Consider the following 14,513-nt stretch of genomic DNA (forward strand, 5'->3'; position numbering starts at 1 on the left):
TCCGTAGGGCTGATTGCAGACCGTGGCCATAGCCTGGGCGCCTGTGAGCTGCAGGAGCAGAGGCAGTCATTCTTTCCCTTGCTTGGCCCTTCTGGCAGTCTATTGCCATGCCCCTCTGACTTACTCCAATGTTTCTGGTTCCAGTGCTGCAGGGTGACACCCTAGGGAGGTGGAATGTAAGCTGGTAGCATGTGTCACATGCCACAGGAGTAGGCAGGCAGTGGCCTTCTCTTTCCTCCCTCTGGTGGGGTGGGTGGGGCAGAGCCTAGGCAGGTAGGGTTTAACACTGCTTTTGCAACGAGGAGTTCTTGAATTTATTTTTTGTTTCAAGGTAAAGAAGAAGTAAAGAGAATGAGTTTTAATGACTGGGAAAGAAGAGAAAGTCAATAGTGCTCAAGAAATAGGAAAAAAATTAAAGTCAAACAAAAGATTCTGGTGATCTAAAATGTTGAAGAACTTTTAGCTCCTTAGATCATATGTCTAAGAAAATGATTGATTTCCAGGCCAGCAGGTGGCATTGTGGTTAAAGACTCTGGAGCCCCACATGGCGGACTACAGTTCAAGTTCTGGGAGTGGCTTGCTTTCTTACTTTCCTTCTCTCTCTCTCTGATCAAACTGGAAAATAATAATGATAATGATAAATAAAGTTGAGTAAAATAATTCTTTTTTTTTGGAGAGTTTTTGCCACAGGGTGCATGCGCTTGCCAGAAAGAGAGAGACAGAGAGACAGAAAGCGAGAAATTCCCTCCCCCCCCAGGGGGGATGGCCACACTGCAATCCCTTCTCCTCCATTCTCCTCTCGGGATCTTGGGCACGCACGCACATGCGCCTGGTGTGAGTTTAAGCCGCCAGGTCCGGGACTTGAACCCTGGTCGACTACATGGGAGTCCAGCGACATAGCCATTACGCTAACTGCTGGTCCCAAGTAAAATAATTCTTTTTTTTTTTTTTTAAAGAAAATGAGCAGGGTGCCTATGTTACAACATGGGGGAGGGCTGGAGTGTGTGCAAAACAAAGCTGGTTTGGCGCATTCTCTCTCCTTATGCACCCACTAGGACTCAATCACAGAGCCCACCCTGATGCCTAGCCATCTCCCAAAGGCCCACTTTCAACATCATAAGAAGATGAAGTCTCCTCTTACTACCTTCACAATACAGTCAAATTCCTGCACATGGATGTTTGGGAGACCCATCCAAACCAGAGCACACAGTGACTTGCCTCCAAAATTGTGAGTCAAATAAACTCCTCTTAAATTAAAAGAAAAAAGAAGAGAAAAAAAAAAGAAAATGATTGATTTCACACAGGCAAAGTTTGAAGTGAAGCCAATGAAGTTTACCTTCAGGAACCTCCATTTGTTCAGGGTCCTCCTTTTCGAGATCCTAAGAGGGGTCCTCATATCTTAATATATTTACTGCCACTGCCACTGCCTGGCACTGCACCTTCTGTACCAGCAGCTTCTCCCAGGGGAGCACAGTTATGACTGACAACAAAACACTGCACTGGGATCTGGGGAGCTCTGGACCGCACAGGGCAGCACGCCTGCCCCACGCCATTTCCTGCAAACCATTTTGCACTTCTAGGTCCCTGAGCTTATGTTGGGTGGGGAAGTCCTGAAGATTTCGGAAACACCCCGGGACATTTCTTTAATTGTACTACTTATTAGCATTTTGGTCTTTTCTAACTACTCTAATCTTTTTATTTACCAATTCCTTGGCCACTTTTCTCTGCCAATCATGTTTTATTCATTCTTTTTTTACATAGCCAGCCTGTAAATTTTCCTAATTTTGTCTCTCTGCTTCTTTTTCATTATGAGTTCTAACTTTAAATCAAAGGCTAAACATTTCTCGTTTTTATTTTCCTCTTTCTCTTTCTCATTCCTTCCTTTTCCTTTCTTTATTTCTTGCTTTCTCTCTGTTAGAGCCCATGAAATGCTGCTTTATCATTTCTACATCTTGATTACATTTTAAAATAAAAATCAGGACTCCCACATGACCCAGGAGTGTAGAGAAGAGGAGACATAAATGAAGGGTGTAGATGTGTGCACACATATTTGCGAGATTAAAAAGAAAACGAACAGTGTATCTTAGGAAAATGGGCAATATCTCAAAAACTCAAACCCACATGTAATCAGATTTCAATTCAATCTAGCATCTTTTCAAATACTTTGCATCTAATAACAGCAGAAATGGGAGTGCATTACATCAAAATGACATATCGAAGGGGCTCACCCAGCTGGCAGACAGAGATGCTGAGTGCTTGGGATGGTGTTATTTAATGCATTTATGACTCGCACTTAAGCATGTTCAGAATTTTATAAGAGATATGAATAGTCTTTACTGTATTGCATGGCAGCTTCATCTGTATGCAAAGCACATGGAAAATGAACTCACTCTTTACCCTGTACCCCAATTTACCACTGGTAATAGATATCCAGAAATTTCATTGAAAAAACAAATACTAGAAATAAAAGCCAAGTCTAGCTGTCAGGGAGGAAGCTTGACCCTCAGATTTATTTGTTAGGGATATCTCAAATGAGCTTTTGTCAATTGCAAGGTGATAACCTCATTACAAATTATGCTTTTCATAGGGCATGAATTTCCCCCTACTCATAATAGTGATACAAGCAACCCTGTTCCATAATAATAGGTTGGTGTGTCCTTTTGCAAGAGATACTGGGCTAGGAATTCATCCTTTTGAATTTAGCAAAAAAAAGCTAAGAAGAACGTACTTAAATGGAAGAGGGACTCCAGGGAAAACCAGGTGACTACATACCTAATGACAAGATGCTCAAAGATTTTTTAAAAGAATATTTTAAATGCAAAAAATGTTTGCCTGTGCAAATAAATGGCTGGGGAGGGGAGCACTATACCTCCAAATTCCTCGGCATATGTGCAACGGTTTTCATTTCTTAATATTTCCTAGCCTCTGAATTTGGGAGGTTCCCTGTTTTGTTACAAGTCTTCTTCTTTATGGCAGCAGTTTTCACGTTTTTATAGCATTTTTATGACTGATAGAAAAGCCTCTTGGCACAGTGTTTGGCAATGTTTCACCTCAGATATTGTCATAGAAGGACTCGCAACTGTGGAGAACAGAGCTTCATCAAAGAATCCAACCTGTACTTGCCCAGGTCTAATAGCTGTCAGCCCTCCGGTCTCTCAAGTCATCCACAAGTCACTTGGTTCTACTCAGACCTCAGAAGAAATGTTGCTTGAGCCTGTACAGAAATCAGGAGACCCTTTCTTATCAGCTTCTATCCCAGGGCACCCATGCAGCATGTTCAGCCCCTAAATGTCACCGTAATCCCAATCCATCAAATTGTTTTTTGCATAGGTTTTTATGGCAACTTCAGTTCCCAGCTGAGACTGGACTTCTACAGTGACTCACTTGGCTGGAAACGGAACTTCCTGCTCACTCCTTCTTAGCTAGTCCCTGTCAGTCCTCAATGCCCACATTCTGGATTTGAGATCTGTGGTCTGAACAGGGCCCTGCCTGAACGTACCCCATTCTCGCTGAAATCCCAATGCCTATCCCTGACCCTCTAAAACACTTTCAGCGTTATTGGTGCCTTCTTCTAGCCAGTTTTTATTTCTGTCTCTCACCCTTCATTCTCATCTCTGGTCTGTAACACTTACATAGGTAGGATTAGATAAATCTTCCTGTTCCTGGATGACGATCTGGATTTCTGAATTTTTCTTATGGGATTGTCTAGGCCCTTTAGTTTCGGCACACCAAATATTATTCCCAGGACATACCCTGTCTGGAAGCCCAGGAATCTAGAGATAAAAGGTAGAAATCCATTTTTCAAGAGGAAGCGGAAGCCACAGAAAACGAAGATGAAGACTGCCCCAAATAAATGGGAAATAGAATAGAGGAAGTAATTCTGTTATCTTCATCTTATCCTATTGCCTGGTGGGGTCTGAATAATATTGTTGTATTAAGAGAAAATAAAAGGAAGAAGGAAAGGAAGAAATGGGAAGGAAGGAAGAAGTAAAAGAAAGGAGAGGGGAGGGAGGATAGGAAGAGGAGAGAGAGAAAATCAGTAAGCCAATGGAGTGATTGCAGAGCCTACATAAGACAATAAATAGCGCAAGTTCTTTCCATCCCTCCTCATTTCCAGCTACATAGCTGATTTTGTATTGGAACCAGGATGAAGCTAAGACCTTCTGAATTAAAGTCAACTTGGAAAGCCTAGTTAGTTTGGCAAAAATTTAGTAACTTCTGTCCTCAGGAAACCAAGATCTTATTGTTTTTCTTTACTAGATTCCTTCCCTTCTGTCCCCTACTCTGTACTTTAGATTCCAAATTATTCCTTCCATGTACTCAGCATACCACACTATTTTATATCTCTCTGCTTTTGAAAGATGATGTTCTTTATTCCTGGATGTCCCATGATCTCGTTTCTTGTAGAGGAAGCTTCCCCTGATCTGTCAGTGGCAGCATCGGGAGTCAGCTGCCCTCTGAGCTGTCTTGCCCTCCTTCCCTCTGAATACTGTGCTAACTGGAGTTGTTTCACTGTGTGTGGTGGTTGTGCTGGGGTGGTGCAGAGTAAGATCACGGTATGATCATCAAAAATGGGCGTCAATAGCTATAATAGGTCATGATGACTGTAAAAATTCAGTGCAAATATGAGCGAGGCAGTGACCGAGATATTATAATCAAAAAGTGTTGTTAGGGGCCAGCAGGTGGTATGTTGCTTAAGGCACTGGACTCCTGCATGGCTGATGATGGTTCAAGTCCCAGATGTGGTGGCTTGCTTTCTCACCTACTCTCTCTCTGTCTCACACATGTGTTGTAGAAAAAATTAAAATAATAATAATAAATATAAGTAAATAAATAATTCTTTTTAAAAAATGTCAGTAAATAAGTGAACATTTTCCTTTGTGAAACTTTCATATAGTTTTCTTAAGAACTCTGAGCATGCTTTAACTCACTTAACTCTCTTTGCAACCAGTAATGTGAAGAGACAGGTGCCATTTGTGTTTTGATTCATCAAACCCAGGACCCTTAATGCAATAGACAACAAAAATTAAGATTTAAAAATATCTCAACAGTTGAGTGCAGATACAAAATTGAACTAGTATGAAGGGTGCTACATACCCATAGATTGATGGGATAGTTAATTGATAATATAATTTTTGGAAATTTGGTAATAAATATCAAAATGATAAAAAGTATGTATAACTTTTAAACCAGACAATTTATATGTAGAGATATTTTCTAAGATATAATTAGACCAACATTTTAATTTTAACATGCATAAATGCTCATTGCATTATTAAAATGGGAAATTGATCCCATGTTGGTAAACATATATGTACGTATACATACATACATACACACACATAATGGAGTCTGTGCCAAGGATGAGGCATTTTACAAATCATGTGAGGATTTCTTTTGTACCTACAAAAGAAATAATATTATGCAAAACTAGAAGACAGAAAATAAGGTGTAAGCGCATTTGAACAGCATTGCATTAACTCATATTATATTTGCATGTAGAATCCATAGGTCAGCGAGGAGCTCCTGGCTCTGAGTGCCAGCTGACGCTTGACTTCTACCCTGCAGTTGGTATTTGTGGAAATGTAAAATCATCTGCAGAATTTCTGCTCATTCCCAAGGGCTCAGGTGCTCCCCATCCAGTACTACCTTAAGGGTGATGTTGTCCTAAGGCTTCATTATCAGATAAAATCCTCTATTCTTATAGCGTTTCCATAAGGAAGTTCATTCATACCCAACAACTTAGAAGTTGTGAATGAGTTTACTGCAGACATGACAGTTGCGAGGAGTGACATAGGGTGTACTTGATTTCCACCCATCCCTGCCACCCCTGCTCACTCCTGATCATCACCCCCTCCTTCTTGGTCTCTTGGCGCCCTCTCATAGCCAGGCCATGCCAGGGATTAACTGATACCTCAAACACCAAACAGTTCAGTTAGGTGTGTGTGCTGGCTGCTGCAATAATTCATTCTCAGCTAATGACACATATTTGCATAGATGAAAGAAAGCCTGGGAGGTAATGGAAATATTAATAGCTGTTAATTCTTGGTGATAAGCTTAAAGGTGATTTCACTCTTATCATTTATTCTGTAATTTCTAAACTTTCAAAATGAACAAGCATATTTTGTTATAAAGAAAAAAATATTTAAAAGGAGTTGTTTGTCTCACAGTATGGTTAATTCTCCAAAATGGAGACTAGATCATAAATTGAAGGACTATTTTAGAGGTAATGGTATGGGAGCATCCTTCTAACTACAGAATTTGATGATTCAAGAGTTGTTGAGATAAAACGACATAAAGAAAATGAGAGTATTTTGAAAAGTACAAATCTCCATGAAAATATGCTATTATTTTGATGCTTTGTGATGCAGTAATAAGTACAGTTGCTGGTACTGAACAGAACATAAACTTCTAGAATGAGATGGGACAGAAGTTTCAGGGTAGACATACTATAAAGGGGGGGGTTCAAATCTCATGCTTGAAATGACACTTTGTATCTTCATTCCTTTCTTTCTCTTTTTTCCTGAATTTCTCCTTATTTTTCCCCTAAGGAATTAAAGGGAAAAGTAAAGATGATTGAAGTATCATCTTGTCACCATTATAAATCTGAAAACTTAAAGAAATGAGTATTGACACATAGTATTTTGTTTATACTTACGGTCACAGATATAAAATCCTTTATCATAGCATGTGAAATTTTTAATCTAATCTTTTAATAATGCATAATAGTCCATAAACTCCTAACTGACTCATGAATAAAACTTAAGGGCTGGGGCCCAAGGTGGTGTGGTGGTTAAGGCAGCTGTTTCCCTTCGTAGATCTTTGAGAAGTCTCCATATAGTTCTCCACAGCGACTGTATTAGTTTACATACCCATCAACAGTGTGAAAGAGTCACCTTTTCACCACAACCTCACCAGCACACAACATTTTTTATTTTTTTTTAATCTTAGCTATAATAACTGGGCATGGTGATATCTCATTGTGACTTTGATTTACATCTCCCTTCTGATAAGGGATGTTGAGCATTTTTTTCATATGCTTTTTGGCTATCTGTATGTTTTCCTTAGAGAGTTGTCTGTTTAATTCATTTGCCCATATTTTAATTGGTTGATTAATTTTTGGGGGGAGTAATTGCTTGAGTACCCTGTATAAACAAATATGGGAGATTTGCTGCTAAGTGAAGCAAATTAGACTACGAAAGAGAGGCATTGTATGTCTCCCCTCAACATACACGAATGTCTGCACTCTATGGCAGGAACTGAAAGATTGGAAGATATAAAAGGATAAAGAACACAAACTGTGGATACTAAAGACAGTGAAAGAGGAGGGTAGGAAATGGGGGAGAGTGAGAGGATGGGACTCAAAGGGGATAAGAAAGAAGCAGAACATTCGAGTGACACAAAAATGGAGACTGATCTGTTCATGTTAGTGTTTATGATAATTGTACATCAACCCTTTAGCTGGATTGATGTACAATGTACTTATTCTTGGAAAATTCATTTTGCTTGCTATAATGATATATAGTGATTGAATGTGTGTGTGTGTGTGTGTGTGTGTGTGTGTGTGTGTGTATTTTTTAAAGGTTAAGGGCCAGTCCCAGTGGCACAACAGTAACATAGTACTCCCGGATGCTGATGCTGAGACCATATGGGAAGGTCCTAGGTTCTCATCTTGAAGTCTCCCTGCATAGGGTGAGTACATATTTATGCAAGGGATCCCAGTGAAAGGTTGCATGAAGATCCTGTTGAGGATGCCTGCTTCTCTCTCTCTCCCCTCCCTCTCTCATCAGAGAAATAAATAAATACATTTTAATTTTTAAAAAATTAAGAAGAACAGAGTTTATAGGTAAGAAGATTGTGGGGTTAGATAAGTAGTCAGCTATTTTGAGACTGATTGGCTTAGAAAAGCTTAAAATTAAACAAACTTAGGTTCTTCACTCATTGACTTGAAAGTATTAGGAAACCTTTCAAATCATGATGGGCTCTTGTTTTTATTTTGTTTTATACAATTGTCTGGAAGATTCTAAATAGGGAATAGAGTGCAAGAAAAATGAAAGGAAAAACCTCCTTACCACACAAGGTCCCTGTCACCATTTTCAAGGAGTGTCATCCATGAATATAAAACATACTTTCAGCTCCATGAAACCTTAGCATTAAGATTATTGCACACTTTATTGGCCTTTCTGAGCCTCTGAAACTGGAAATTCATCTGCCTCTAACCTTTCCACCCAAGTCGACTTCATACATAAGTAAAGAGCAAGTTGAAATTACAGAGAGCTGTAAAGAAAAGGAAGTTCCCCGCTTTCTTCTTTCAAAACCGATATTAAAATATATGAGGCGCAATTGTCAAACTAAAAAATTGCCCGATGATTCATAAGGAACGAGTGGCCAGCAGGCTGGCCCAGGGGCTCCCTTGCATTACTGATTTCTAACGGGTCTTTGGGAAGGAAGATAGCTATTTCCTCTCTAAGCCAGATAACAGTAAGATGGGGCTGGGGACAACACAGAGACGGCCATGCGTGGAACACAGGTGGAAGGTAGTGCCACTCGATACACGAGTTCAGACATGCGATCTTTTTCGTAAACAGCTTGTAAATGAAACTCCAAAGGACTCAGTTTCTCCTCCTCTACTTATCTCTCCCACCTTCCCCCATCTCACTGTGTCCCCAAGGAGGAGCAGGTATACCTGTCAAGCATCCTTTTAACTTGTCAGGGACTTAACTGCATCTGAGGCAGCCAGATATTAAGCTAAATGGATTTACACATTGAGGGTGAACATGACTTCTGTTCACTGAGCCATGGCATTCATGCCTAATTTGTTGCTTACTTGTCACGGCAACATTGATTATCACAGTCAGTCTGCAGAGGAGCCAGGGGTTCCAGGTGAGCTTGTGCATCTGAGCCTCCCAGATCTGGCCAGCATGGACTTCTGGAGAGGCCCTGGGCCACCCCCCTCCCAGGCATACATAGAAGGGATTGCAAAATGGGGTAAAATTGGAAAGACAGCAAAAGGTCCAGGGGTTCCAGGTGAGCTTGTGCATCTGAGCCTCCCAGATCTGGCCAGCATGGACTTCTGGAGAGGCCCTGGGCCACCCCCCTCCCAGGCATACATAGAAGGGATTGTAGAATGGGGAAAATTGGAAAGACGGCAAAAGGTATATAAAATTTAGTTCCTGTTCTTCAGACACTCCAACCCACCACTCTGAACATCATAATGAGTAGAGTTTGAGGGTTTCATTGCTGACTGCCTCAGTGAACACTGCTCTGATTCCACCCACTCATCACGCACTTACTGAGATTATTTGTAAAGTGACAGCAACTGTCCTTTAGGCCTTGTTTCTTATGCACATGGAAATTGAACTGAACATATTCATGAATACGTATATGCCCCAAGGGACGTGGGAAAAGGGTTATTCTGTGAAACTGGGGATTGTCCAGATGAACTGTTAAAAGTTCCTTTTGCTAAAGACCAAATAAATCTTAGGGAAAAGGCAGCCCTAGAACATGGTGGTGAACAATTTACGCCAGAATTGGAACAGTGGGATGAGAAGGGGTGGAGGTAGTAAGTGTCCTTCGAATGCTTGGGAAATACAGTAGTTGAGTCAATTATTCACTTCAAGGGAAAATAAAGCCAGTGGGCACGGCGTTACATAAAGGTATTCACAGACGATCAGAGAGGAATGTTGCATGATACTAAGTTAAAGATGTTGAGGCCAGCAGGTGGCATGGTGGTTAAGGCACTGGACTCCCATGTGAAAAAAAAAACTCTTTACAAACAAAGGGTCCCTGTCACCATTTTCAAGGACTGCTTGAGTCTGGGTCCCCGACCTGGTGACTTGCTTTCTCACTTTCCTTCTCTTTCACTGTGTCTCTCTCTGGTGAGTGCACATGCCTCATAGCAAATTAAAATAATAATAATACATAAATAATTATTTTAAAAAACCCTCTTATTGAAAAAGAAGTACAAGTTCTTAAGGGAAACTATTAACAACAGTTATCTAAATGGACTCAAGAAGCAGCATTAAATACCAGAGTGGCAATATTATGAGTAACAATAGGAAAGGAGACCCAAGCCCCTAGAGCTTGTGTTTTAATAAGTAATCTTGCTACGGAGAGGACAGGCCCTGCCCACTCGAGGACAATGATTGCTGACATGAGACCAGAACAGCACTTGAGATGGCCCATGGCACAGACCAGCACACTCCACAGTCAGCATCAGGCTCCATGGACAAGGACATGGACAAGGTGGGAGAAGCAGAAGTGGAGGTAGCCAGTGGAAAGCACTGGCAGGGAAGCCTCCTGAAGGGATCGTTACTGACAGCGGCAACCTGTGTTGGCTCCCGTAGCAAAGGAGAGGGTCTCCACTTGGCTACACTTTGGAATAAACTCTGAGGATTTTTTTTCTTTTTTATTCTTATTATTTTTAAAAATATTTGATCGCTATACATCATTTGGCTTATAAAGAGAGTTCTGAAGCTTTTTAAAAACAATTTCCTGAGCCATACACTGAAGGATTGAGATTCAACTGATCTGGCAAAAAACCTTGGCACCAGTTCTCAGAGTCCTCAGGGCTTCCAGCATGCAGCTAGACTTGAAGACCACTGCCCTAAAGCACTGGAGCGAGTGGGTCAGGGCACTGCCAGTGGGCACTGGTGCTGAAGACTAAGGCCATTGACCCTCACACATGCACTTGGAGGACTCCTCACGCAGTGGTTGAGAAGTTGTAACCACCCATGAAAGATCAAACAGTTACTCATCATTGGCCTGTAGCTAGAATGTTGGCTAAAACAAAATGCTATCTTGCCCTATACTCTAAAATGAATCTTAGGACATTTGAGTGTGTGCGTGTTTGTGAAAATGGCACTGATATACACTTTATACATTGATCAAGAGACTGCCCCTCTCTAATGAAGCTAAAATACTTTCAGTGTCAAGAAGAATTTCAGGAGATTTTTAAAAAGACAACTGGGTGTCTGTGAATAGGAAAGGAGAGAACATGCAGACATAAGGCAGGAATTCTGACAGAGAGGATTTGAAAGATCAAGGGAAATATTTAACAGCATGGTTTTAATTTCTTCTTATTTGAAATAAACTGTTTTCCAGAGTGATTTCTAACGTTGTTTATATAACGCCTACATATGGCTTAAGGAGATACTTGTAAGATGAAAACACTAAAATCATGAAAAGTACATCAATGGGACTCCTCTGCAGGGTCAAAATGATACTTTGTTCCTTTTTGCATTAATTTATTTTATTATTATCAATTGAAAATTCTTACACACACTGGAGTGTCCTAAGTAAAATCAAAATCTTCGAAGTCTCTCTTCTGTCATTTGGCCTTTCAAGATATTGAAAACAATTTGGAAAAGAGTGAGAATCCAGTTAGATCCAAGCTGTGAATGGGAAATTTTGCAATAAAGAAAACATGGCAATTCTATAGTGGAAGTCTTTTTGGTCGTATTGCTGTCACCATCCCATGTGAGGTTTTCATAACTTTCAGAGCTTAGGTAGAAAACTAAAAAGAAGGAAATATGAGCAGCACTCTTGAAGGATGACCAAGAAAAAAAAAAACATTAACACACTGGCTTTCATATGAAAGGCTCTTTCAAACTGTGATAATATGACATCATATGAAAATTCAACAGCCAATCAGAATTGAGACCTGTCTCCCAGTTAGTCATGTACCCTCTGACATGAAGCTGCTACCTTTGTCATAGCACTGTTGTAAAGACTCAGTTGAGGTGAGTGTGAAAGTGCTGAGTATAATTTAATAAATGGAAGTTATGATCTACCTTCCAAATTGTACTGTTGATATTGAAAGGATTGAATATATGTCCATACATACAGTTTCCTGGACTTAAACTGGCCCAACATCTTTACCAGACAGTAAGAAAATAAGCTTTGTGGAGGGGTAGGCACTGGTTTTGTTTTGAATGATTGGCTCCATTGTAACGTGCTGTAGGATCAATTCTTTTCATTCCCATAGAAGCGTGGCTGCAAGTTTAAATACAAGAAACAAAGAGGAAGCTGGATTTTTTTCTGAGTTACTGTGGCGGTCCTACAAATAGAAAGCAGGGATAGAACATCAGATTTAAGAGGTTATGGTTTAAGGCTGGCAGGTGGCAATGTGGTTAAGGGTCCTGGACTCCCATATGGCCAACTGTGGTTCAAGTCCCAGACCTGACAGTTTGCTTTCTCACTTTCTCTCTCTCTCTCTCTCTCTCTCTCTCTCTCTCTCTGTCCATCTCTCTCACTCTGTCCCTTTCTGGCCAAATATAAATAAATAAATAAGGTTAAATAAAATAATTCTTTAAGAAAAAAGAGCTTATTGCTAGGAAGGTCTTATAGATCTTAGAGAAATAACATCTTATTTTTTTTCTTTTAAAAGTTGAGAACCCTTTACTGAAGCTAGAAAATTTACTCCAAATCCCACTCCTATTTCACCATAGACACAGGGTGAGAACCCTGATCTCTAGATTTTCTATCATTTTCTCAGGTAAATAATTCTTCCATTTTTGTAAGTTCTGCTTTTAAATTCTTCTTCAACTTAAAGTGAGTCAACTTATTTAAATCTTGCAGTTTTTCTTTACATGCCTTAATGCTTCAAAACTTTCCATGCCTTATCTCTGTTGTGAAGACTTAAGATCTCTGTGGCAATCTGCTTATCACCCTGAAATCCCCAGTGTGACACTGTCCACGCTGCATGTGTGAAATGGAGAGGCCAGGAGAAGCTCTGGCATTAAACTTCTGGGTCATGTTTTCATCACAAATGCCATTGAAATGGCATCATATACGTTCACGTACAACCAAACACTGGAGAATAATTAAACCAGATATGCTTAGAGGTTTTCGTATGTATATTCACTGTCCAATATCAAGAGTACTAGAAATGGTTAATTTATTATGGAAATGTAAAGTGGGAGAAATGGAGTTGTAAATAATTACTGACAATTAGAAAATGAATAAAAGTAATACCTATGTATAGTAGTTGCCAGTTCACACATTATTTTCCAAATCCTATGCCACCTGTTCTCTATATCCTCAAGGTAGGCCATGTGATGTTCATCAGCGGAGTTCAGCAGTCACACAAAGTCACAGAGCTCTGAGGGAAGAACCTGGTGCCTAGCCGTGAGCTGGCTCTAGCACCATACTATATCTAACGCGGTACTACCATGTCACTCCAAAACTTGGGGAGCACTTAGTTATCTTGACTTGAAAAGGAATGAAAGAAGCTGATGTCTGTGTAGGGCTTTGAGGCTTTAAGAAATGATTTCCTGTAGCACTTTCAACATAAAACTGTGTAGACAGAGTGCAAAGAGGAAACTACAACTGGAAAAAAATCTTAAGAGGTCAACTGGTTTGAGAGGGCAGCCAAAGAAAGCCATCTCAATTTTAGTTTGTTTTTGATATATGGATCTGAACACAATCTGAAAAGACTAACCTAATATCTTTCTGACCCAGGGTTGACCCAAGTCCAATCCAAACTTGGAAAAGAAGGAAAGCTGAAGTAGAGAATTTGAGGCGATCAATCTTGTAGCATATCTTAGATGGAAAACTCCAGAAAACAGCCCAAGAGAGTGATTAATGACTGTAAGTGGTAGAAAACAAACACATATGAATACTTTAGATGCACACTAAAAGAGGAGAGAGAGAGAGAGAGAAAGAATTTAAATATAATCCTCTACATTGGCAGAAATTCTCTATGTGAACTGCTCATGTATACACACACTCATACAAATTAATTTCTTTTCCCCTTTCATTCAATATGTGCTAAAATTTACCTGGGGAACCAGTGTGGAAAAGGAGATAGAATATTGAGTAGTGATCAATCTTTGCTCATAAGGCATCTAAAAGTAAAATTACATTAGTTAAGTTTTTCCAGAGAAACAGACCAAGAGGCTTATTGTAGGAATTGGCAGGATGTTGACTGATTTGTAGATTTGCAGGGTGAGTTGCCAACTGAAGACCCAGGAGAGTCCAAAGTCTGAGAACCAGGATCAATGATGAAGTTCCAGTCCATAGACTCACAAGCTCAAGACTCAGAAAAAGATGATCTTTTACTTCAATTCAAAAAGCAGGAGAAAAGCTGATATCTCATTTTGAAAGTCATGATGCAGGGAAGGGCCAGCCTTTTTGTTCTGTTCAGATCTTCAACTGATTTAAGGAGACCCAAGAACATCAGGGAGGGAAGTCTGATGATTTCGGTTTGCCAATTTAAATGGAGTTAGCAGGGAGCATGGTGGTTAAGATACTGGACTCGCACAGGACAAACCACAGTTCAAGTCCCAGACCTGACAGCTTGAAATTATAACAGGCATGTGTGTGTGTTTGTGTGTGTGTGTGCATGCCCAATATCCCAGGAGAAGGGATTAATGATGAATCCCCCCGGAGGGGCGGGGGTGATTTCTCACTTTCCCTCTCACTGTATCTGTGTCTCTCTGATAAGTGCATCTGCCTTATGGCACACCCACCCACCCACCCACCCACACACACACACACACACACACACAAAG

The sequence above is a fragment of the Tupaia chinensis genome, unplaced genomic scaffold, assembly GCF_000334495.1.
Source record: "Tupaia chinensis unplaced genomic scaffold, TupChi_1.0 Scaffold000144_1, whole genome shotgun sequence".
Classification (NCBI taxonomy): Eukaryota; Metazoa; Chordata; class Mammalia; order Scandentia; family Tupaiidae; genus Tupaia; species Tupaia belangeri.